The sequence below is a fragment of the Spermophilus citellus genome (assembly GCF_964194105.1).
Source record: "Spermophilus citellus genome assembly, chromosome: X".
Taxonomy (NCBI): domain Eukaryota; kingdom Metazoa; phylum Chordata; class Mammalia; order Rodentia; family Sciuridae; genus Spermophilus; species Spermophilus citellus.
Genome location: NC_138190.1, coordinates 138,687,084 through 138,713,150, shown reverse-complemented (window position 1 = coordinate 138,713,150; position 26,067 = coordinate 138,687,084).

Sequence of the window (26,067 nt, the reverse complement as noted above, 5' to 3'; positions counted from 1 at the left end):
ACAGCTTTACTCTTTTAAACGAGGCTTCGATTCTGTTTAAATCACTTAATGTTAGTTTACATGGCTGCCCTTCAACCAAAGGCTTTTTTTTTTTACTCCATTAAGAAGCTTTGTCTCAATCTGCCATGTACAAATATCTTTCTCTTCTTTCTTCCTTTCTCAAGCTTTTAAATTAAGTCTAGTTTCCTCAAAATCTTTTTAAATGGCATTTTACAACTTTTAACTTTACCACACAGAGATTATCTCATCTAGAAACATTTATTTTTCCTTTAACCTTTTATATTAAAATATATTTCCACATCTTGAATCTTTTTATATCTCTTTTTTAACCATTAACCCTTTTTATAAATTCACATTCTGAAACAACCCTTATAAAATTTCTGATTTAGACAAATTACTCCACTTTAATAAGATGAAATACTTTCATGTTTTTTAAGGTACTATAATATTGTAATTGAAACCGAAATGAAACTTCTTATACTCTTTGTATATAAATTACACATGATAGAATCTTAAGACTTAGTAACCTTGTTTCAGCAAAGACACAGACCAAAGCAATATTAAACTTTTTTCCATTTACCAATTTATGAAAACACACATAATGTTTAAATATATTACCTTATGGAACTTAATAAGTAAAGAGTACTTGATTTCATATTTAGTGGTTGATATTTTAACACGTTAGCTTTGTAAATTAATCAGATGTCTGTAAAAACCAAGATCTTCGACAAGTATAGTAAACAGAACTAGGCATCTCTTTCTTGTTGAAGAAAAATCTGTCTACAGGATACCATGATGGTCCCATTGATAGACTTAATAACTCGTCTTTAAAAAGCCATGGGCTACATTTTTGTATTGTATCAACATATGTCCTAGCTGTTCTTGGTCTCACTGGGGTGCCTCCTTTCTCTAACAATTTCTCTTCCTCGGAGGCGAACAACTTCAAACCTCGAGTCAACCATTTTCCCCAGTTTGCCTGAGAAAGTTCTAGGAACAGGCAACTTGAAATAAAAACAAAATAAATCAAAACAAGAACACATTGTTTTTTGATATGGTCACCCATTTTTTTTGCTCTCCTTCAGGAGCGAGCAAATTCACTTACCCCCAAGTTTCAGACGCTCCGCGTACGGGCCACCAAATGCCGCAGTCTTGGCTGGGCACAGAATCACGAGCCACCACACAGCTTTGTAGATTCAAACAGCAATTCTTTATTCCCGAACTCACACCGGCCTCCACACACGTTCTCTCGCAATCCCAGTTCTCCTGCCACCCAATTCACCTACTCCACGAGGCTTATTTCCCAAAATGCTCTCTGAATCTCAGGAGAGTTCAACAGGAGCTTAGGCAGCGGGAACGCCCTAATTCCAGCAGCAATAATCCTCAACATCGAACTTCCCTAAAATCCAAGGTCTTAAACTGGGAACGCCTTAAACTTGTCTTAAACCGGGAACGCCCTAAACCCAAGGACCGGGATACTTCCTCAAACTGCAGGATACACCCTAATCCTGGATCCACCCTCGTCCTTGGGCAGGGTCACCTTACATGCAATGTCAACAGCGAAATTAACATGGGGTATGCTGGCAAGGAAATTTCCTACTTGGTAATGGCCCTCAGCATCTGTGTCCATCCAAACATGAACTTTCCATTTCAACTTCCCCATTCATGTCAATCACTATAACACTTCCTTTCTCTATGATTTTAACTACTCTAAGTACCTTATTTATATAGAATCTTACTGTATTTTTCTTTTCATCACTGGCTTATTTATTCCACTTATAATATATTCAAGGTTCATTCATCTTTTACCACATGCTAGAATTTCCTTCATTTTAAGTCTGAATAATGTTTCATTTCATGTAAATACCACATTTTGATTATCCATTCATCCACTTATGGATAATTGAGTTACCTCTGTATTTTAGCTACTGTATATAACATTGCTGTGTACATAGTTATGCAGTTATTTCTTTGAGACCCTTCTTTCAATGGGGGCCATATACTCAGAAATATAATTGCTGGATTGTCTAGTAATAGTATTTGTAATTTTTCATGAACCACCATTTTACATTTCCCACAACAGTGCACTAATTTTCCAATTTCTTCAAGTTCTTGCCGATACTTTTTGTTTGCTGTTTTTTAATACTGGGAATTCTAATAGGCATGAGGGGTATTGCAAAAATTTTGTCAATTATTTCCTCCAATGTACATATTTATTTTTATACCATTTTTTTTCATATATCATCATTTGCCTGCTTTATTCATCCATTTTTATATTTTACATTACAATAGCCAGATCTTTTTTCCCTTTACTCTTGTTCCATAAATGTTCTCCTTGCTCTTATAAATAAATATAACCTTTAAATTTTATCCATACTTATGAAAAAATAAAACCTTTTCAGGTATTAAAATTTGATTTCCATGGTAGTTACCCATATTCTGCCTTATTTTTCCTTCCATGTTGTTTTAGAGGAATTACAATATCTAAGAAAATGCTGATACCAATGGAAACATACTCTGGCTATTCAGAATTCATACTGTCCCTAAAAGTAAATATACCTGTGAGGTTTGCTAAAATAGTTCACTGATACCAGAGGAGGAGATTATGTGGCTTCAAGGTAAATAAAATTTTGAAATTCATTCAAACCCTTGTAACACATAGTCTGATTTGTTTCTGTGGGTTGACATATACTCAAACTACTTGTTAAAATATGTACTAATATGTATGAACAGCCTTTAATAAATCTTGCATGTTTTATTGGGACAATATAATACTAGCATTGCTACATCATCCAAATTGCCACTCTTTTGAAAATGAAAGGTACAATTATTAAAATTATACTGAGATGGACTGGGGATGTGGCTCAAGCGGTAACACGCTTGCCTGGCATGCGCGGGGCACTGGGTTCGATACTTAGCACCACATAAAGATAAAATAAAGATGTTGTGTCCACCGAAAACTAAAAAATTAATATCAAAAATTCTCTCTTTAAAAAAATTATACTGAGATAACATATATAAACTTAGACTGTTTTGAGCAAACTAAGAGAAATGTTCACTCTAAATAGTTTCTTATATCCATTAGTTGCATCTGAAGTATCCATATTAGCTGAATGTAAAGAAAAAGCACTTTCTCCATTGTTTCAGTCTTTTCCCATGAAAGATTACATTTGAAAGATTTTCTAACAAATAGTTCATTTAACATATGGACTACTCTTTCTGCAGTTTATTGTCTGTTTCTTTGTATCTTCTTTTGGTATTTCAATAGAATGTTGAGAATGAAGCATAATCAGGATAACTGTTTTCAGTCTTACAGGTTATATTTGGCAAATTGGGTGAACTGCATTTTTTATTGTACTTGAAAAGCACAAAACATCCTCTATCCCCATTAAAGTATGCTACATATCACCTAGGCATGATTTGAGGGACATATCATGTGAACAGAATCCTGTGTTCAATGTTTTGTTGGGGTAACATGATTACAAGTTTCATAGTTATTACCACTTATGGAAGTTTTGGTGAGAAGCATATGCTCTCATGCTGAAGAAAGGAAGAATATTGTAAACAGAGCATGTTCTAGTAGATATAAATACAAGATCAGTTGGACTCTTGTGTCAAGAAGTCAAATGCATCATAAGCAAATTTTCTGGAAATAAGGAATAAATAACCTGAAGGATGTGAAAGATTCATTATAGCTATATTTTTTTGGTACCAGCTGGGAATTAACTAGGTGAAAACACCATAATTCTGTATAGTCAGCACATTTAGTTCAGATTAATAAACATTTCCTATGTGCAAGGTACTGTCTAGCTGCTTTATCTTCATTAGCACATGCATTCCTTACAATAATCTTAAAGAATAGATAGCATTATCTCCACTTAACATATGGGAAAATTTGAACTGCTATATTTTTTTGGTACCAGCTGGGAATTAACTAGGTGAAAACACCATAATTCTGTATAGTCAGCACATTTAGTTCAGATTAATAAACATTTCCTATGTGCAAGGTACTGTCTAGCTGCTTTATCTTCATTAGCACATGCATTCCTTACAATAATCTTAAAGAATAGATAGCATTATCTCCACTTAACATATGGGAAAATTTGAACTGCAGTAGTATACATAAACTAAGCTATGTAGCTGAATTTAATACAAAGGCCTATATATACTTCCATATATCAAATTCTTAATCTGTTTGCTATGCTGCACATTTGTAACAGAAATTCATTCAAACCATTGCAGTAGGTAGTTTATAAGATACCAGGTTTCAATATGATCTGAAGTGATTTTATCATAGGGGAAATAGACATATGGTAAGAAGGGAGTAAAAAAGACAACACAGAAGGCCAGGAATATGGAGGGACAATAAGGGAAACATGTGACTCAAAGATCATACAGATAGTCATATGTTGTATCACTGTATTTCAAAAACAGATCAGATATATGGCAGTGGTCCCATAAGATTAAAATGGAACTGAAAGATCCATAAAAGCTTGTATTTTATGGTAATTTCAATATTTGGATATATAAACACAATTGTGAAATAATCACCTACTGTACAATATGATAAAATGTTCTACAGGTTTGTTTCCTATATCATATAGCCTGGGTATGCAATAGACTATATCATCTAAGTTTGTGTAAGTGCACTCTATTATGTTTTCATAACAAAGAGATTACCTAACATATTTCTTAGAACATAGACATTTTATTAAGTGACTCATGATTAGTATAGCTACAAGGCTAAGCAACACATGCAATGTCTTGAGTAACATAACAAATTCCAAAGAGTGAAATGGATGGGTTCATGGTTACAAACCTATTTCCAATCTTGGAAAGAATTAAGTCATGTAGATGGGATAGAAAGGTGCTCCTGGTGTGAAAATTAAAAATAATATTACTGACTATAAGTACTGGGAAACCAGTGGTTGACTACAATCTTAATGGATTCAGAGAGTTTCTCTTGTTAAAGCCTTCTATAAAGAAGTAATTCACAGGGAAGAGACACACAGGTGAAATACAATCCTTATATGAAAAAAAATGCTCTTACATGTTTTGGAAGTAAAACATTAGATTTATAATTCAGTTACATCATATAATTATATTTAATATTGTCAATGAATAGAGATCCACTTAATGATTCTAAATTGAGAAAATAGTTTTTGACATCTATTTCAATATTTTGGCTGTTTTCCTGACAAGTAAAATTTCAAAGATAATTCAATGGAGTATCACTCATCATGAAATGGAAAAAAGCTAGAAAAGACAATGAATAAGGATTTGAAGCATCCTTCGGGACACATGGAAAATGACTTTTTCTAAAGAAAGAAAGCAATCAAACCATTACACAAAGGAAAGTTTTATTCAAAGACGAAAAACTAAAGTGAATATCTTTTCTGTTTTGCTCCCTTATGTGAGACATAAGAAAGCAGGAATTTATTGTTAGAGGCTTGATTTTGAAGGTGATAAGTGCAAGGCTAGGGCCAGTCATATGGGAGATGACAGGCAGCTAGGTGGGCCAGTAGTCTGGACAGCTAAGAAAAGTTTAAGTTGTTTTATAGATTCATAGTTGGAAGTGGATAGGGCCTTAAAAGTCAGATCAGCATTATGTCAGACATTTTTAAGGTTGTTTATAGAAATGGTGAGGAAGGGAACATTATTCAGTCAGGTCAATATAGATTAGGAAGAATAAGGTAAATTAGTATGGGGTAGAGTGCTATGAAGTAGAGTGAGGGCAGTATGAAATTTATTTTATGTATTAAAATTCACACCACATAAACATGATCACATGCATTTTCTCATTTCATCCTCACAACTCTTTGTAGTAATGTTCTATTATTAGAACCATTATACAAATGAAAAGAGCTTGAGGCTCACAGATCTTAAGCTACTTGATTATGGCAACATAACAACTACATGAAGATTTTATCTTACCAAATCTATAGTCGAAACCTATCATGATGTAAAATGAGTAGGTCTATCTACACAGTTAATCTGGGATTTCTCTGGGTAAGATTCTAGGGGGTCAAAAAAAACCTAAATTCAGATGTATTAAATCTATAAAATATCTCACATGATCACCATTAATTCAGATGTCAAAGGTAGCAAAGCACAACCATCTGTCTCACGAAAAGGTCACTGGCAAGACAGATATAGGAATCCAGGTACAAGTTATAACCATAAGTTAAAACCCACCCTCTATGTTCTACACCATGAATGTACCTAGAAGACATTATGTTATATGATATAATTCAGGCATAGAAAGAAAACCACCACATAATCTTACTCATAAATGGTATCTAAAAAAGTTAATATCTTAGAATTTGGGAGTAGAATGGTGGTTACCAGAGATTGAGGAAGGGAGGAGAGAAGGAGAGGTGATTAGGTGCAAAGTTACTATTTGATAGAAAGAATTGAGTTTTTGTGTTCTGTGGCACAGCAAAATGTACATAATTAACAATAATGTATTATATATCTCAAAGAATAGAGAACAATTTAAAGGTATTTGATAAAAGTTTAAGGTAATGGATATGCTAATTATCCTGAGTTGATTATTACCCAAAGTATGCCTGAATCAAAAAGTCACTTTAAGTGAGTCAAAACACTACATTGAGCTATTCATGGTTGTATAACTATAGTCTCAGCCTCTCAGAATGTTAAAGGAGGATCACTAGAGTCCAAAAGTACAATGTCAGTCTGGGCAACAGAGCAAGATTCCATGTCAAAAAACTCCACCACACTGTACCTCATAAACATATGCAAATATTATGTATTGATAAAAATATTAAAATTAAAACAAGTAAAAATTTACAAGTCATTTTCAATTGAATCCCCTCATGTGCTTCTCTGCACTCCTGGTACAATGAGCACCTCACCATTTATTTTCAGTCATCTGTACTTTAAACCACACTGCTCTTTGCAGTGACTTTCCATCACTTTTTAACCACTTAGTTAGCTCCTATTTATGTTTCAAGAACCAGTTCAAATGCTATATAACTAGTAAAGAACATATTTATTTACAAGTTAAATATGGCCAATTTATCTCCTGGAGTTCTCAAACAGTTTGCCCAGACCTCTGTATGATACATTGTAGATAGCCCACAAATTTGCAAGCCATTCCAGATCATTATCCCTTTATTATCTTTGAATATCAACATATATATCACCGTAAATGTAAAATAATATTGTGGAAAATTAGTGTAACATACAAGCACTTAGAAATTATGTGTTGTTAACTAGATATATTTACATATAAAGGAGACACTGGTGTAAATTTTCTGACGGTTTAGTCACCTTCAATCTTTAAATTCACATTGAGTGACTATAGTAAGAAGACCAGAATATGAATTTAGCCCTGAATTGGAGATAAGCATGACTCCTATCTGAGGGGAGAGGATATAATGGTACATAGAAGTATAGACACTGCATCAAAGAAGATTGTTTAAATTCTAGCTAAGTAGAGCAAGAAGGCAGACTAGGGAACCACATGCCCTCTTTCCCCCAGAGAGACACTAATTAAATAATAGCACAAAGTCCACAATACCTCTGAGTAATCAATAAGACAGTTAAGAAAAAATAGCACGTAACCCATTTTAAAACCAAGGAGAGATTATGGTGAATGCCATAGGAAATTTTAACAACATTTTCATTCCCTTACCCCACTATTGCATTGTGCAGAACAAGCTGGAAGAAATCTTCCTACCCTGGGAGAGAATCCAAAGAATGGATCCTGTACCCAACATTATGGCTAGTCTTTTTTTTTATTTTTTTTTTTTATTGTTGGTTGTTCAAAACATTACATAGTTCTTAATATACCATATTTCACAGATTGATTCAAGTGGGTTATGAACTCCCATTTTTACCCCGTATACAGATTGCTGTGTCACATCAGTTACACTTCCATTGATTTAAAAATTGCCTTTCTAGTGACTGATGTATTCTGCTGTCTATCCCATTCTCCACTATCCCCCCTCCCCTCCCCTCCCCTCTCCTCCCCTTCTCTCTCTCCACCCCCTCTACTATAAATCGTTTCTTCCACTTATATAATTTTTCTCCTACCCCTCCTTTCCTCTTATATGTAATTGTGTATAACCCTGAGGCTCACCTTCCCATTCCATGCAATTTCCCTTCTCTCTCCCTTTCCCTCCGCCTATCATCCCTGTTTAATGTTAATCTTCTTCTGACCTGAACAGACACTTCTCAGAGGAGGACATACAATCAATTAACAAGTACATGAAAAAATGCTCAACATCGCTAGCAGTCAGAGAAATACAAATCAAAACCACCCTAAGATACCATCTCACTCCAGTAAGATTGGCAGCCATTAAGAAGTCCAACGACAACAAGTGCTGGCGAGGATGCAGGGAAATGGGTACACTTGTTCATTGTTGGTGGGACTGCAAAATGGTGCAGCCAATTTGGAAAGCGGTATGGAGATTTCTTGGAAAGCTGGGAATGGAACCACCATTTGACCCAGCTATTCCCCTTCTGGGTCTATTCCCTAAAGACCTAACAAGAGCATGCTACAGGGACACTGCTACATCGATGTTCATAGCAGCACAATTCACGATAGCAAGATTGTGGAACCAACCTAGAAGCCCTTCAATAGATGAATGGATTAAAAAATGTGGCATTTGGGGCTGGGGATGTGGTGCCGCAGTCTTGGCTGGGCACAGAATCACGAGCCACCACACAGCTTTGTAGATTCAAACAGCAATTCTTTATTCCCGAACTCACACCGGCCTCCACACACGTTCTCGGACAATCCCAGTTCTGCTGCCGCCCAATTCACCTACTCCACGAGGCTTATTTCCCAAAATGCTCTCTGAATCTCACGAGAGTTCAACAGGAGCTTAGGCAGCAGGAACGCCCTAATTCCAGCAGCAATAATCCTCAACATCAAACTTCCCTAAAATCCAAGGTCTTAAACTGGGAACGCCTTAAACCGGGAACGCCCTAAACCCAAGGATTGGGATACTTCCTCAAACTGCAGGATACACCCTAATCCTGGATCCACCCTCGTCCTTGGGCAGGGTCACCTAACATGCAATGTCAACAGCGAAATTAACATGGGGTACGCTGGCAAGGAAATTTCCTACTTGGTAATGGCCCTCAGCATCTCCCCCCTTCTGATTAATTAAACAACAAGCAATGTGGCTTAAGGACCGTGCCTGGTAGGTTGTCCAATTCAACATATGGTTCTTACCCGTCATGGGAAAACTGACCTTTAGGCGTCAGCCTCCTGTCTTAGGTTGAATCCACTGTAATCAGATCAACCCGTCACTGACTACCGGTCCAGCATTCAGCCAAGCTTGTGGAAAGGCCTATGCACCAGTGGGGGGGTGAGGTTTCTTGCCTCACCTCTGTTGGCCCCCAAATATCCTTGGTGCCAGTGGGGGGGTGAGGTTCTTGCCTCACCTCTGTTGGCCCCCAAATTTTAGACCATCACTAGTAGAAGGGAGGAGGATACAGAAATGCCACGACACCAAGCCAATTGACGGCTCCTTTGGAAAAATTGCGTCACTGGTGACACCATCAGCAAAGATATGCCAGCATTACCACAATTAACATGGGGTGCGCTGGCAAGGAAATTGCATCACTGGTGACACCATCAGCAAAGATATGCCAGCAGTACCACAATTCGCTGCACCAGACGATATTTCACAATGCATGCAACTGATATATAGTCCAGGCAAGTTCTGCAGGCAGTTCAAATCGGAGGAGTCTATCAATATGTCCATTTCCTCCCAAAGTAAATCGAGTCCTTGATTGAGCATAACTTGTTGAGTTATATTCATTGATGCATCAGTTTATACAGTTACTGTGATGGCTATCATAGAAGCTGTAGTTTGGTTTTATCTTAGTCTTCACCGGCACTTGGATGGAGATGGGAATTCTGGCAATGATACTAAAGAGACATTATCCTGAACAGAATTATTAAATATAATGAAAAGGAAAGGTGAAAGTAAACAAACAGATCTGTTAACCTCCTAAAAAACAATCCTTAACAGCTGTTTACCTAATTTAAATTAGTAAGCAAACAGATCTGTTAACCACCTTTAAAAACAATCCTTAACAGCTGTTTACCTAATTAAAATTAAAGCATTTAAATCACGTGAATAAAAAAAAAAAATTCGGATCCATTTTTTCATGAGCGCTCCTTATATATGAAATATGGACATACACACATACAGACATACAACACAAAACAGAAATGTGCACACATAACATACAACACATAAGACAATAAAGGCCTTGTAGTTTTACCTAGGTGAAATCTCCATTGCAATGTTTAAAAACTCCACAGTCAAAAAATAAAACAGTCAAAAAATAAAACTGATCAGAAAAACATTAACCTAGGTTTGTATGAGCTCAAAAATAAAATAGAACTTTACGATGTGGGAAAAATGCAATAATAAAATAGATATTGAAAAAAGCACCATGGTTAAACACTGTCGCAGATGTAAGAATAGCCAAACTGGAGCTCTGGATATCAGCTGTTATGGATTTGAGTCAAATCATCTTCTTTTTCTGTAGAAATTGCTTTAGTTAATCTCTCTGGAATCCAAATCGGCTGCTGTTCTCCCTGCGGAAAAACACAGACGGAACCCCGATTCCAGACAATAACTGGATCCGGACCTTTCCATTGTCCTGTTAGAACATCTTTCCAAAGTACCTTAGGCTTATGTACATTTTTCGGATACATATGTCTTTCCGCAGCACTAAGTCCTGATGAATCCAAATTTAAAAAGTTTAGAGTAAAAAGGGTTATTTTAAGTTTATCTTTGGGGGATATATACCCCTTACCAATTCCCTCTTTTTGCTTTAATAGGTACGTTTTAATAGTTTGATGAGCTCTTTCAACTATGCCTTGTCCCTGTGGATTGTATGGGATTCCTGTTATATGAGTAATACCGAATGATGAGCAAAATTGTTTAAAAGAGGCAGATGTATAACCAGGACCGTTATCAGTTTTTAACTGTTTAGGAACACCCACAGTGGCAAAATTTTGTAAGCAATGAGCTATAACATCTTTAGTTTTTTCTCCGGCATGAAGGGAGCCCATCAAAAATCCAGAAGAAGTATCAACTGTAACATGTAAATATTTTAATTTTCCAAATTCTGGCAAGTGTGTGACGTCCATCTGCCAAATATGGTTAGGTATCAGTCCTCTAGGATTGACTCCAAGATTAACTTGTGGTAGAAAGGTCACACAATTTTGACATTGTTTTATTATATGCCTGGCTTGTTCCTTAGTTATTTTAAAACGCTTTTGTAAAGTATTAGCATTAACATGAAACCTTTTATGAAAATTTGTAGCTTCTTCTAATGTAGAGAAAATATGTACATCATGTGTAGTTTTATCTGCTAAATCATTGCCCAAACTAAGGGCTCCAGGCAATCCTGTATGTGCCCTAATATGTCCTATAAAGAATGGATCTTTTCTGTCCCATATTAGACTTTGTATAGTGGAAAACCAAGAAAAAACAGTAGAGGAAGGGGAAATCCTACCAGCATCTTCAAGGGAATTAATAGCATTAACTATATATTGACTATCAGAAAATAAATTAAATACAGAATCTTTGAACATCACAAAAGCTTGTAAAACTGCATTAAGCTCTACCTTTTGAGCTGATTGTTTGGGTACTAAAAATGTAAAAGTTTGATCAGGGGTAACTACGGCTGCTGTACCATTATTAGACCCATCAGTGAATATATTTGGAGCATTCATGATAGGTGTTTTCCTTGTCATTTTAGGAAAAATTACAGGATGCCTAGACCAAAAAGACAACAAAGGATTCGATGGCAAATGATTATCAAATGAAACATTAGATTTACACATGATTATTGCCCAAGTATTTAGCTCATTAGCTAACTCATCAATTTGATCCATAGTATATGGAGTAATAATTTTATTGGGAGAAATTCCAAACACTCCCTTTGCAGCTCTTATTCCTTTGAGTATTAATTGTCCTACAGCCTCAGGATACCTAGTAAGAATAGTGTTAGGAGAATAAGATAAATGTATCCACAATAATGGACCTTCTTGCCAAAATACTCCTGTAGGAATATTTTTTGTTGGTAGTACAATAAATAATAAAGGCAAACTTATATCAATTCTATCTAAATGCATATTTTCCATATAAGTTTCAATAATTTTTAATGACTTTCTAGCTTTAGGAGTTAACATTCGGGGTGAATTAGGATCTGATGGACCCTTTAGAATATCAAATAAAGGTCCCAACTCTCCTGTTGGTATGCCTAGATAAGGTCTTATCCAATTTATGTCTCCCAATAACTTTTGAAAATCGTTGAGTGATTTGAGTTGATCTACTCGTATTTGAATTTTCGGCGGACGGACCATGGTTGAGGATAATAGAACCCCTAAATAATTAATTGGAAAATTTAATTGTACTTTATCTATTCCTATCTCTAGATTATAATTTTTTAATAAGTTCATAAGTGTGGCATAACATTCCAGCAATATGTTTTTATCTTTATGTGCTAATAATACATCATCCATATAGTGAAATATTTTTAGTTCAGGATTTTGATTTCTAAGTGGCTGGATTGCTTTATTTACATAGATTTGACACATAGTTGGACTGTTAGCCATACCTTGAGGGAGTACTTTCCACTCATATCTCTCATCAGGACCTTCATGATTTAATGCAGGGATAGTAAATGCAAAACGTGGACTATCCTCGGGATGAATTGGAATCGAAAAAAAACAATCTTTAATATCTATAGATAAAACATGCCACGTTTTTGGTAAAGCAGACAATTGAGGAATCCCTGATTGAGCAGGTCCCATAATAACCATCTCATTATTAATGGCTCTTAAATCTTGCAATAATCTCCATTTACCCGATTTCTTTTTGATGACAAAAATGGGAGTATTATGGGGAGATACGGAAGGTTGTAAATGTCCTTCCGCTAATTGTTGTTTGACCAGATCATGGGCTACTTGTATCTTTTCTTTAGTCAGGGGCCACTGAGGAACCCACACTGGTCTTTCTGATTTCCAAGTAATTTTGATTGTCTCAGTGGCCCTTTCTGAAAATCCGACCCATGTCTGTCTGTTCCTTGATCTAATTGAATTGGTGCTGCTAAACCTTGTTCTTGTTTTCCTAATCTTTTTTCTTTCTTAACACCTTGTCTAGCCCTAGTAGTGGGCGCATTAGAATTGATGTTATTTGTTAACATCAAACCTAGTTGATCCAGGACATCTCGTCCCCATAGATTAATAGGAAGGTGATCCAAAACATATGGTTGTATAGTTCCTTCACATCCTTCAGGATCCTTCCAATCTAATACCATAGAACTTCTATGGGGATTAGTAGCCACTCCTAGGCCTCGAAGCGTTTGAGTGGCTTGTTGTAATGGCCAATGTTTTGGCCATTCTCGACGAGATATAATGCTAAGGTCAGCACCTGTGTCCAGTAGCCCATTAAACTCGTGCCCTTGAATATTTAGTTTTAGCATCGGGCGAGAATCTAAATTTAAAGACAACATAGCCCAGTCTACACCTGTGGAGCCTAATCCCTTAGAACCTCTTTCTACATTATGACTAGAGAACTTATTATGTAGGCTGGGTATTATTAACAACTGTGCTATTCTATCTCCAGGTGAAATTACTGATATACCTCCTGGAGAACTAGCTATAATTTTTATTTCACCTACATAATCGGGATCAATTACCCCAGGACTTATCATAAGTCCTTTTAATGTAGATGAACTACGTCCCAATAATAAGCCTACTGTTCCTTGGGGAAGAGGTCCTTTTACTCCTGTAGGAATAATTTGAACTCCCATCTCTGGAGTTAATACTGCTCTGGCAGAGGCGCAGATGTCCAACCCTGCGCTCCCTCGGGTTTGTCTGATGAGGGATTTAATGGACAATGTGTCCTGGGCACCACCCTGATGGTGTTGCTGGGTTGCTCCACTGCCCCGTATATTTGTGGTTTTGGGCCCCGGAGCATTGGGCCCCTCACTCCGTTTTTTGGCAATGAAGCCTGATGCCTTTCTCCACGATATTGTGGGTAAATACCTGATCCTTGTCTGTTTTTTGATAACGGAGTACCTTCTATGGTGGTTTGAGAACGGCATTCATTAGCCCAATGTCTCCCTCTACGGCATCGTGGGCAAATACCCGGTATTCTATTCCTTTGATTTCTAGTTTTGTTAAAACCTCCTCTTATAGGGCAACTCCTTTTAAAATGTCCTGTTTGTTCGCAATTATAGCATGTTTCTGGCCTGGCATCTAAAGCCTGTTGTACTGCAGCTGCCAAGACTTGCCCTTGTTCATTAATATCTCTACATAGTTTAATATATGTATTTAAGTCTTCGTGTCTCCATGGTCTAATAACCTCTCTGCAGCAACGATTCGCTTGGTCATAAGCAAGTTGTTTTATTAATGGCATTGCTTGATCTGTATCCCCAAAAATTTTGGCGGCTGTTTGAATAAGCCTATCTACAAAGTCAGCGTAAGGTTCATTAGGTCTCTGTATTACCTTAGATAGCTGACCTTGTGAATCTCCATGTCCTTGTAAAGTCTTCCATGCCCTAACTGCGTCTACAGCAATTTGTGCATATACAGCAGGATCATATTCAATTTGTTGCCGTTGACCCTCATAAGGTCCTTTTCCTAAAAGCATTTCTAGATTTCTTTGAGGGTAACCAGCTGCTGCATTTCGCCTAGCTGTCTCCGTGCAAAATTCCTCATTGGCAACTTTCCATAACAAATATTGTCCTCCATTTAGCACAGATTTACACATGCTAGCCCAATCTGCTGGTGTCATGTCCAAGTTAATAATGGATTCGACCATGCTTACCGTGAAGGGAGCTTGGGGACCGTAGGTTGTTACAGCCTCCTTTAACTGCTTCACTGTTTTAAAATCTAAAGCACGGTGAATTCGCTGCCCTCCTACCTGTTCAAGTACAGGGCATGCTAATCTTTGAGGTCCTGTCTCAGGATCCCACTTATCAACTACGGGGTTTGAGGGCCACTCAGCTGTTTCCATCGGTGGGGCTGTTGGTTGAATTACGCCCTCTGGTAATAAAACGGAGTTAGTAACAGCCTCTTGTTGTGGCCTTTTTCCTAATAACCCCTTTTCCTTTAAATTTTCTTCCTCTGTCTGACTAGCTCGAGAGACCTTCTCTTTTGCTTGATCTAAAATGTCTTTCTCCATGGTCTGAATCTCTAACACTTTGCTTAACACCTTTTCGGTTTCTCTTTTACTAATTTCTAATCTTCTATAAGAATAACGCAACCCAATAAGATAACACAGAACAAAACCGAAACTGAATGAAACAAAAACTGAATAAAAATTCGCTGTATCAATTTTCTCTTTCTCTGGGCTGACAAACTTCAAACCTTCAGCCATCCATTTTTCCCAGTTTGCCTGAGAAATTTCTAGGGACAGGCAGCTTGAAACAAAAACGAAATAAATCAAAACAAGAACACATTGTTTTTTAAAATAGTCACCCATTCTCTCGCCTTCCCTCAGGGGCGAGGAATTTCACTTACCTCCAAGTTTCAGACGTTCCCCGTACGGGCCACCAAATGCCGCAGTCTTGGCTGGGCACAGAATCACGAGCCACCACTGCTTTGTAGATTCAAACAGCAATTCTTTATTCCCGAACTCACACCGGCCTCCACACACGTTCTCGGGCAATCCCAGTTCTGCTGCCGCCCAATTCACCTACTCCACGAGGCTTATTTCCCAAAATGCTCTCTGAATCTCACTAGAGTTCAACAGGAGCTTAGGCAGCAGGAACGCCCTAATTCCAGCAGCAATAATCCTCAACATCGAACTTCCCTAAAATCCAAGGTCTTAAACTGGGAACGCCTTAAACCGGGAACGCCCTAAACCCAAGGATTGGGATACTTCCTCAAACTGCAGGATACACCCTAATCCTGGATCCACCCTCGTCCTTGGGCAGGGTCACCTAACATGCAATGTCAACAGCGAAATTAACATGGGGTTCGCTGGCAAGGAAATTTCCTACTTGGTAATGGCCCTCAGCATCGTGGCTCAAGCGGTAGCGCGCTCACCTGGCATGCGTGCGGCCCGGGTTCGATCCTCAGCACCACATACCAACAAAGATGTTGTGCCCGCCGAAAACTAAAAAATAAAGATTAAAAAATTCTCTCTCTCTCTCTCTCTCTCTCTCTCTCTCTCTCTCTCTGTCTCTCACTCTCTCTTTTAAAAAAATGTGGCATTTATACACAATGGAGTATTACTCTGCAATAAGAAATGACAAAATCATAGAATTTGGAGGGAAATGGATGGCATTAGAGCAGATTATGCTAAGCGAAGCTAGCCAATCCTTAAAAAACAAATGCCAAATGTCTTCTTTGATATAATGGCTAGTCTTTAGACCACTGGAAGGACTGGTTTTTATCTGATCTGACTTAGAGCACAAACAAGACTGCATTCATTGTTTGGAAGTCATTGAAAACAAAGTTAAGAAATATGCTAGATCTGTAATTCTGAAAGCATATGTCAGAGGAAGCAAGTGAACAGGAAAGGTTTAGAATGTCTTACATCCTATGTATGGGTAGATTCCTGTCTTCCCTACAGAATGCCCATATACAAAGACTGGGAGATAAGTTGTTTTGTTTTGCTTTGCTTTGTTTTGATTCTTCAAATACCCAAATCCCAGCAAGAAATTACAAGGTAAAAGCAAAACAAAATGAAACAAAACTTAAAAACAAAGAAATATGGTCCAAAGTAACAGAATAAAATTCCAGAAACTGGCCCTAAAGAAAAAAAGATCTAAAAGTCACTTGACAAAGAATTTAAATTAACTGTCAAAAAGATACTCAATGAGAATGCAGATAGATAACTAAATGAAAAAAAGAAAATGATACATAAACAAAATGAGAGTATCAACAAAGAAATATAAATGATTTTTTTTTAAAAAAAAGAACCAAATTTTGGAGCCAGAAATACAATAATTAAACTGAAAAAAATAGAAGTGTCCAAAAACAGACCTGATCGAGTAGAAAAATCATTAAGCTTAAAAACATGTCATTTGATATCTTCAAGTCAAAAGCAGAGAAAAATAATGAAAGCAAAATGGAATTAAAGGGATATGTACAAACATCATGTTGTTTTTGTTATTATGGCTCTGTAGTTTAATTTAAGGTCTTGTATTTTAATGACTTCTGCTTCACTTTTATCACTAAGGATTGCTTTGGCTATTCTGGACCTTGTATTTATCCAGATGAATTTCATGACTGCTTTTTCTATTTCTATGAAGAATGTCATTGGGATTTTAATAGGAATTGCATTAAATCTATATGGTGCTTTTGGTAGTATGGTCATTTTGACAATATTAATTCTGCCTATCCAAGAACAATGGAGATCTTTCCATCTTCTAAGGTCTTCTTCAATTTCTTTCTTTTAGTGTTCTGTAGTTTTCATTGTAGAAGTCTTTCACTTCTTTTCTTAGATTTATTCCCAAGTTTTTTTTTTTTTGAGGCTAATGTGAATAGAAGCGTTTTCCTGATTTCTCTTTTATCTAATTTGTCATTGGTGTATAGGAATGCAGTAAATATATGGGTGTTAATTTTATGCCTTGCCACTTTGTTGAATTAATTGATGAGTTCTAGAAGTTTTTTGGTAGAGTTTTTTGGGTCTTCTAAATATAGGCTCATGCCATCAGCAATAGGGATAGTTTGGGCTCTTCTTTTCCTATTTGTATCCCTTTAATTTCTTTCTTTTACCTAATTGCTCTGGCAAGACTTTCAAGGAGTGTGTTGAATAGAAATGGTAGAAGCAGACATCCCATCCTGTTTCAGTTTATGTTTTTAGTTTTTCTCAATTTAGAATGATGTTGGCCTTGGGTTTGCCATATATAGCTTAAAATCATTAATCAATAAATGGGGATGATATCAAATTAAAAAGCTTTACAGCAAAGGGAAAAATCAAGAATGCCAAGAGAGAGCCTACAGAATGGGAGAAAATCTTTGCCACTTACAAGAGCATTAATATCCAGGATATATTAATAACTCAAAAAACTTAACACCAAAATTAAATAACTCAATCAATATATGGGCAAAAGAACTGAATAGGCACTTCACAAAAGAAATATGAATGGCCAAAAATATATGAGAAAATGTTTAATATTTCTAGCAAATAGATGAATGAAAATTAAAACGACACTGAGATTCAATCTTATTTCAGTCAGAATACCAATTATAAAGAATACAAATAACAATAAATGTTGGAGAAGATGTGGGGGAAAAGGTTCATTCATACATTTTCTGGTAGTACTGCAAACTGGTGCAATGACTCTGGAAAGCAGTATGGAGAGTTTTCAAGAAAACCTGGAATGGAAACACCATTTGAGCCATCTATCCTAATTCTTGGCATATACCAAAGGACTTAAAATCAGCATGCTACAGTGACACAGCCACATCAGTGTTCATAGAAGCTCAATTCACAACAGCCAAGCTATGGAATCAACCTACGTGTCCTTGAACAGATGAATGCACAAGAAAATGTGGTCTAAATGCACAATGGAATATTACTCAGCCTTAAAGAATAATGAAAATTTGGCATTTGCCAATAAATGGATAGAACTTGAGAATATCATGATAAGTAAAAGAAGCCAGTCTATAAAAACCAAAGGTCAGAAGTTCTCTCTGATATGTTAATACTAACCCATAAAAAAGGGAGGGTACAGAGGAGAACTATAGAAGTTAATTGGATTAGACAGAGGAGAATGAAGGGAATGGAGAGGAGATGGGAATAGGAAAGACAGTGGAACAAATCAGACATGACTTTACTAACCTCAAATGTGAATACACTACCAGTATAACTCCACATCATGTACAACCACAAGAATGGGATAAAAATTGTAATGGGTTTTACCCCATGTGTGTATAATATGTCAAAATGCATCCTACTGTCATGTATATCTAAAAACAACAAATTATAAAATAAAGGGATATGTACATTATGTAAAATACAGGGAGAGATTAGATGAAGCCATATAGAGGTTATTGAAAGAAATATAGTTGATAACTTTCTAAATTGGAGGAAATAAATTAACATACAGATTCAAGAAACTCCAAGACCTCCAAGCAGAATAAATTCAAAGATAAACACCCCAAGATACATTACAATTAAAATATATAAATTCAGATATAAAAAGAGAATCTTAAACAAGGGAAATAAAAAAGTGATTCATCACAAAAAAGTAAACTTCCATAAAGGTTATTAATCAATTTATGAGTTGAAACTTTACAGGCTAGCAGAGAGTGGGATGATATATTCAAAGTGCTGAAATAAAAATGTTGTCAATCAAGAATACTGTACTTCAAAGATGAGGGCAGAATTAAGACTTCTCCAGAATAAAAAAAAAAAAAACAAGGAAGTTTATTGTCACTAGGACTGCTCTATTAGAAATGCAAAAGAGTATATTTTGTGCTGAAATAAAAAAAAAACAGTAGCAAGATAAAATTTTATAAAATGTTCGCTGGTAAAGGCAAAAAACTGGACAAAAATAGTAACCCCTACTACTGTAATTTTAGTGCATTAAATTTAAATGACAAGACATAAAACCTATATATTTTATTTTAATGGTAAAATAATATGGGAATATGTAATTTGTGGCCTCGATATTATAAAGAGACTGTAGTCATAAAGGAGTACTTTTGTGAATGAAATTATGTTCAGTTTAAAATAGAGTATTACAACTTTAATATATTTTCTGTACAGATGGTCCCTGATTTATGCTAGCCCAACTTACAATTTTTTTGACTTTATTATTGTGTCAACATGACATTTACTTAGTAGAAATTATACTTTTAATTTTGTTTTTTTTTTCTGAACTCATGATATATGGTACAATACTCTTTTGCAATGCTGAGCAGTAGTAACAACACACAGCTTACATTCAACTACAAGATAATGAGCATGAACATCCAATACTCTACATTGTGTTTTGTTGCTAAACTATGATGTTCTACAATAGATGCACTTTGACATGATATTTTCAACTAATTGTAACATTATCAGGATATAACTGCATCATAAATTGAGAAACATCTGTAATTGCAATGGTAACCACAAAAGTAACTATGAAATATACATAAAAAGGAAATAATAAGTCAAACATGTCACTATCAAAAATCAAAACAACACAAAGTAAGGCAAGAAAAGAGGTAAAGGTGGGGAAACAGCTAGAAGCCAGTCACAATGGCAATTATAAAGAATACAAGTAACAGTATATTGGTCACTTATACAGGATATCATGGAAAATATCTTGCTAAGTGAAATAAGCTCATACATTATTGGTGGGACTGAAAATTAATGTAACCACTCTGGAAAGCAGCATGGAGATTCCTCAGAAAACTAGGAATGGAACCAGTGTTTGACCCAGTTATCCCATTCCTTGGTATATACCCAAAGGATTTAAAATCAGCAGACTACAGGGACATAGCCACATCAATGTTTATAGCAGCACAATTCACAAGAGATAAACTGCAAAACCAAACTAGATGCCAATTAAGAGATGAATGGATAAAATAATAGTGGTATATGTATACATGGAATACTACCCAGCCATAAAGAATGACTTTATGACATTTAACAGCAAATGGATGGATCTGAAGACTATCATGTTAAGTTAAATAAGCCAGGCCCCAAACCCCAAAGGTTGAATATTTTCACTGATAAGTGGAACCTAACCCTACAATAAAAGGGGAGATGGAAAAAATAGATATTCAGTACACTAGACAAAGAGGAAATGAAGGCAAGAGGGAGGGTACAGAAAAATGAAAGACAGTGGAATGAATCTGAAATAACTTTCATATGTACATACATGATTATAACATAATGAATGGTGAATCCCACCATCATATATATCCATAAAAATGAGGTCCCAATTAGAATAAAATATATTTCATTCTTGTATAATTATATCAAAATAAATTCTACTGTCACGCATAACTAAAAACAACCAATAAAGAAAAAAAAAACAGAACATACAGAAAACAATGAACAAAATGAAAACAGTAGGTTCTTCCTACTTTAAAGTAATTACTTTAAAATAAATAAATTAGCCAGACATGATGGTACATGCCTGTAATCCCAGTGGCTAAGGAGGCTGAGGCAGAAGGATCACAATTTCAAAGCCAGCCTCAGCAACTTAGAGAGGCCCTTAAGTAACTTACTGAGATCCTGTCTCAAAATAAAATATAAGAAGGACTGGGGATGTGGCTCAGTGGATACAAACCTCTGGATTTAATCCCTGTACAAATATTAATTAATTTTTAAAACTGTATAGTCCAAAGTCATAAATTGGATGAGTAATCTTTATTTTTAAAAAAATCAGGATACAACTCTAATGGTATCTACATGTGATTCATTTTAGAACTAAGGAGAATCTTGGCCTGAAAATATTGGTATGGAAAAAAAATTCTCTGCAAACAATAACCAGAAGGGAGCATTAATGGTGAAATCGTCAAGTTACTAAGAAGTTGAACAAATTATAAATGTATGTATAAGAGACCACTGAGTTCTTAAGCATACAAATCAACTTTTAGTAATACTGAAAACAAGAAAAACAGCACAATGTACAAGAATTCAATAACTCATTTTTGATAATGGATATACCAATCAGAAAAATGGTCACTAATTTGAATAACATTATATATTAACTGGGATTAATGGCCATAGTACAGAACAGTCTACCCATCAACAATACAATATACATTATTCTCAAGTGCACATAGAGCATTCTCCAGGATAGACCACATGTTAGGCTATAAAAATGTGTTAATTCAATAAGATTGTAATCATATATCATATTTTTCCCAATCACCAATGGAATGAAAGGAAAAAAATCAATACCGAAATATCTCAAATCAAATACCTAACTTTATAATTCAAGAAACTAGGAAAGAAGAAGAACATAAATGAAATAAAGAAGATACAAATTTGTCCATACTCACTAGCAATAAACAATGTGGATAGGAAATTAAAACAATTCCATTTACCATAGCTTCAAAAACAATAGAATATATAGGAAAAGATATAGACATGAAGCAAATACAAATGAAAGTCACAGTGGGATATTACCTCATACCTACTAGGATGATTACTATAAAATAAAATAAAAGAGAAAATAATAAGTATTAACGAAAAAATAGAGAAATTGCAATCCTTGTGCACCATTGAGGGGATAGTAAAACTGCTATAGAAAATGGTACAACTACTGTGGAAAACATAATGGTGGTCCATTGTAAAATTAAAGATAAACTTAACATACAATTTGGAATCAGAGTATATATCACAAATAATTTAGATCACGTTTCAAAGAAATATTTGCAAATACACATAGACAATACCATCATTAACAACAGCAAAGAAGACATTCATTCTTATTATCCAAGAATCAATAAACAAAATGTGGTAAATGCATACAATAGAATATTATCCAGTTTTAAAAATGTAGCAAGGTTGTTACATGCTGCAATACAAATGGAACTTGAGGACATTGTGCTATGTGGAATACTTCAGTTGCAAGACAAATACTATGCAATTCTGCTTTTAGAAGGTACTAAGGAAATTCATAGAAACCAGGATGTAGAATGATAATTATCAGGGCTTGGGGAAAGGGGAGTTATTTATGGGTTTAGACTTTCATATTTTCAGGATGGAAAAGTTCTGGAGCTCTCCTTCATGATGGTGTGACTATATTTAACACTACTTATCAGTACACTTAAAATTTAATAAAATTAAATTTTATGTTGTTTTTTACCATAGTGAAAAGAAAGACTCTGAACAACACAGCTAATCTTTTAGCTGTGTGATCTGGGTCTAGCATAAAACAAATGCCACTTAAAAGAAGTATCTAAAAGGAGTTTCAAATCCAGATTGTTTATTAAATGTGTAGACAGAGTTAAAGTATGTATTTACCAAATATGTTGATGAAGCATCCTGGACAAATCAGAAAACCCTTATTATTCGTAGGCCTGAAAGGGTAAGATGAGGAGGTGATTGCCAGAGCCTTGTAGGAGCTATAGATTATAGTTATATGGTCATCTTAGAAGAGCTGTGACATTTAGTATAGAAGAATGATTGGTGACAAAATATACCCAGAATTTCTCATGTTCATGTCATAAATCCCCTTCTAGTGTCTCTTATTAGACAAACCAAATTTGGGCTTACCACAGGAGATATAGATGATATAATCCATAGCATTCAGCCTTTCCAATCATAGAAGAAGTTAGAGAAGCATGAAGAGTGGACTGATGGGTAAATGGGGAACATTCAGCCTACTCTGAGCCTCTTTCCTTCTCTGTAAATGGGAATAAGTGTAATACCTGACTCAATCACAGGATTGTGAAAATTAAATAAGGAAAAAAACACATGATGATTTTAGCACAGTTCCTGGCATGCAGCCATTAATTGCCAATAATTTTTGGCAGCTACTGTCATCTGCCTGAATAGCCAACACTCTACAAGCCATGAATGCGTACAACATGATCTGTTGCCACTTCAGAACTTCCATCATTTTCCAGATGTACAAAACTGATCCAATTAGTAGGAGTACAATAATTAATAAATGGTCCACCATGTTTAATTCAATGTACTGTCTTAACAACCTTATATTTGAAATATGTTCAATGTAGTAAGGGGATTTTGGCATTTACATAAAATACTTTAACATCCTCTCTTAAAATTCACTGTAAGTTCCATATACTCTATCATACTAACACCAGTTGGAGATGAGCCCCAAACCCCCATGTTAGTGTGGGGCAACTTGGGGGAAGATAACAGCTGGTAACCTGAGTGATAAATTGAGTTGTCACCTGGAAGAAAGTAGTTACCCAGCTTTTGGTGAAGCCTGAGCCTTGTCATGGACCACAAGTCAAACAAGCATCAACTGATCTACCTCTGACAAGCTCACAAGGATTCATAATTTGGATAAGAATAATCTTGTGATTTGGGGATAATTATTTTAGAATTCATTCATCATTTACTTTCTGGTACTGATAACCATTCTCAGTTTAGTTGCTCAAAATGTTCTTTTCAGAAAGTCCTTTTATCACATGCTCTGGTGTAACTTTACATGCCTAAACTTGAATCCATGGAGTTGTACAGAAAGAGATTACATTTTTCTTTCCACTGCCTATAACATGCTGTATATTATCTCATCTCTTATGCATGAAGCAGATATCTCTGCCTGCTGACAACTTTAATTCAACTGTTTGCCTCTATTCAGTGGTGGAAAGTGAGACACTTTTTCTGCATACAATTTCTTTCTTACCATATATTCCACAGGTTCTCAATATTAGTGAATTCTATCCAGTCCAGAGATTGAAGAAAACAGAGATAAAAACATATATTAAAATGGAATAAATACATTAAATTATCAATAAAGGAGTTCTAAAAACCGAGTGCTATTTACAAACTAAAAGAAAACAGTGAATAATTTTTTTCTAATGAAATATAGCATTTATTCACATCAAGAGAAAGATAATAAATAGATCAGGGGAGCAATGTTACAAAGAACAGTGTCAGTCTTCCTCAGTGCTGGAGTTTTAACTGACCTCTCTAGCAGGTTGAATTGTTTTCCATTTTTAAAGACATATTTTTGCCTCCTTCTTTACTCAAAAGAGTTTTATTAATATTTTGCTGTTTCTACCCAATTTGACAACCTCTATACCCTTCCATAGCCCTAGCATAATGCACAAAATCTGACACATAGTAGGTGCATCATAAACCTCCTATGAGAGAATTAATGACTGGCAAAAGAGTTGCACAAAGAAGCAACATAGTAGATATTTTAAATATGAGGTATCTAATCCCCTGAGAACTTTAGAGATTGCTTCATGGCCCAAGGATGTAAATCATCCATGCCTCCTGACCCATTCATTCTGCTCTATTTCCTCATAGTTGTTGTTTAGTTTTGGTACTGGGGATTGAATAGAGAGAGGCCTTTGCATGCTAGGCAAGCACTCTGTCACTGAGCTATGTCCCAAGCCCATTTATTTTTCTTTTTTCAAAAAATGTGAGACAGGGTCCTGCTAAATTGCCCAGAATGAGCTTGATCTTGAGATCCTCCTCCTTCTACCTTCCAAATAGATGGATTACAGGCATGTGCCCCTGTAACCAGCTCATTTCCTCACATTTTAAAGTACCAAGGCAGACACTGTCCTACTCTTGTTTTAAGTTACAGAATAAGAATAGTGGTAAATATTAGTAATTCAGCACCTCCTGTATGGCATGCACTGTTAGAGAACTTGATTACACAAAGTGATAACTTCAATACAACCTCAATCCTCATGGGGTTTGAGTGACAGTTTGTGGGTCAAACACCACAGCAGATACTCAAAAGAGAGTTCCTTTCCTCCACCCTTACCCTAAGCCTGCTCCGTCTATGTGTCACATTGTGGTATGAGGTTTATAAATAAAATAAAGCATTTAATCAAAAGTCCTGGCACAGAGACCCAAAACTAAATGAATAATAACCCACATTGTTTTTTAGTATATTGCATTGATTTGGTTAGTTATACAACATTTAAGTAGTAGGCCAATGGATCTGTTATTTAGTCTAGTCTGTCCCTGGTTAGTTGTGTAATGTGAAATGTACTGATCTCTAGGTGCCAGTTTCTTTGTTTGGATAATGTGGGGATTGGCCTAGATGATATGTATAAAGGTTTAGGCAACTTGATCATTCCATAGTTCTATGAATTTTCAGGATCCTTCTGACTCCATTTCTGTTTTTCTAAGCTTTACTCCTGGATCAAGAACTATATTCTCCAAAAAGATTTTCTTGACCCTAGTCTTAGAAAATTCCCTTTGGATTCTTGCTGATACTCACCTAAACAATTCATATGACTCATTGTCTATGCTGTCTTATAAGCTTAATTATTGTCATGTTAGCCTCTTTGATCTGATTCCTCAACTGATTGTGAAGCCAGAAAAGGGAAAGGAATGGCCATATCTTTTTGCATATAAAGAAACTGAAGTTCAGTTAGTTTGTATAATTTGGTCAAAGACAAACCTGAAATGATTTGACATTACAGCCACTGCTCTATATTTT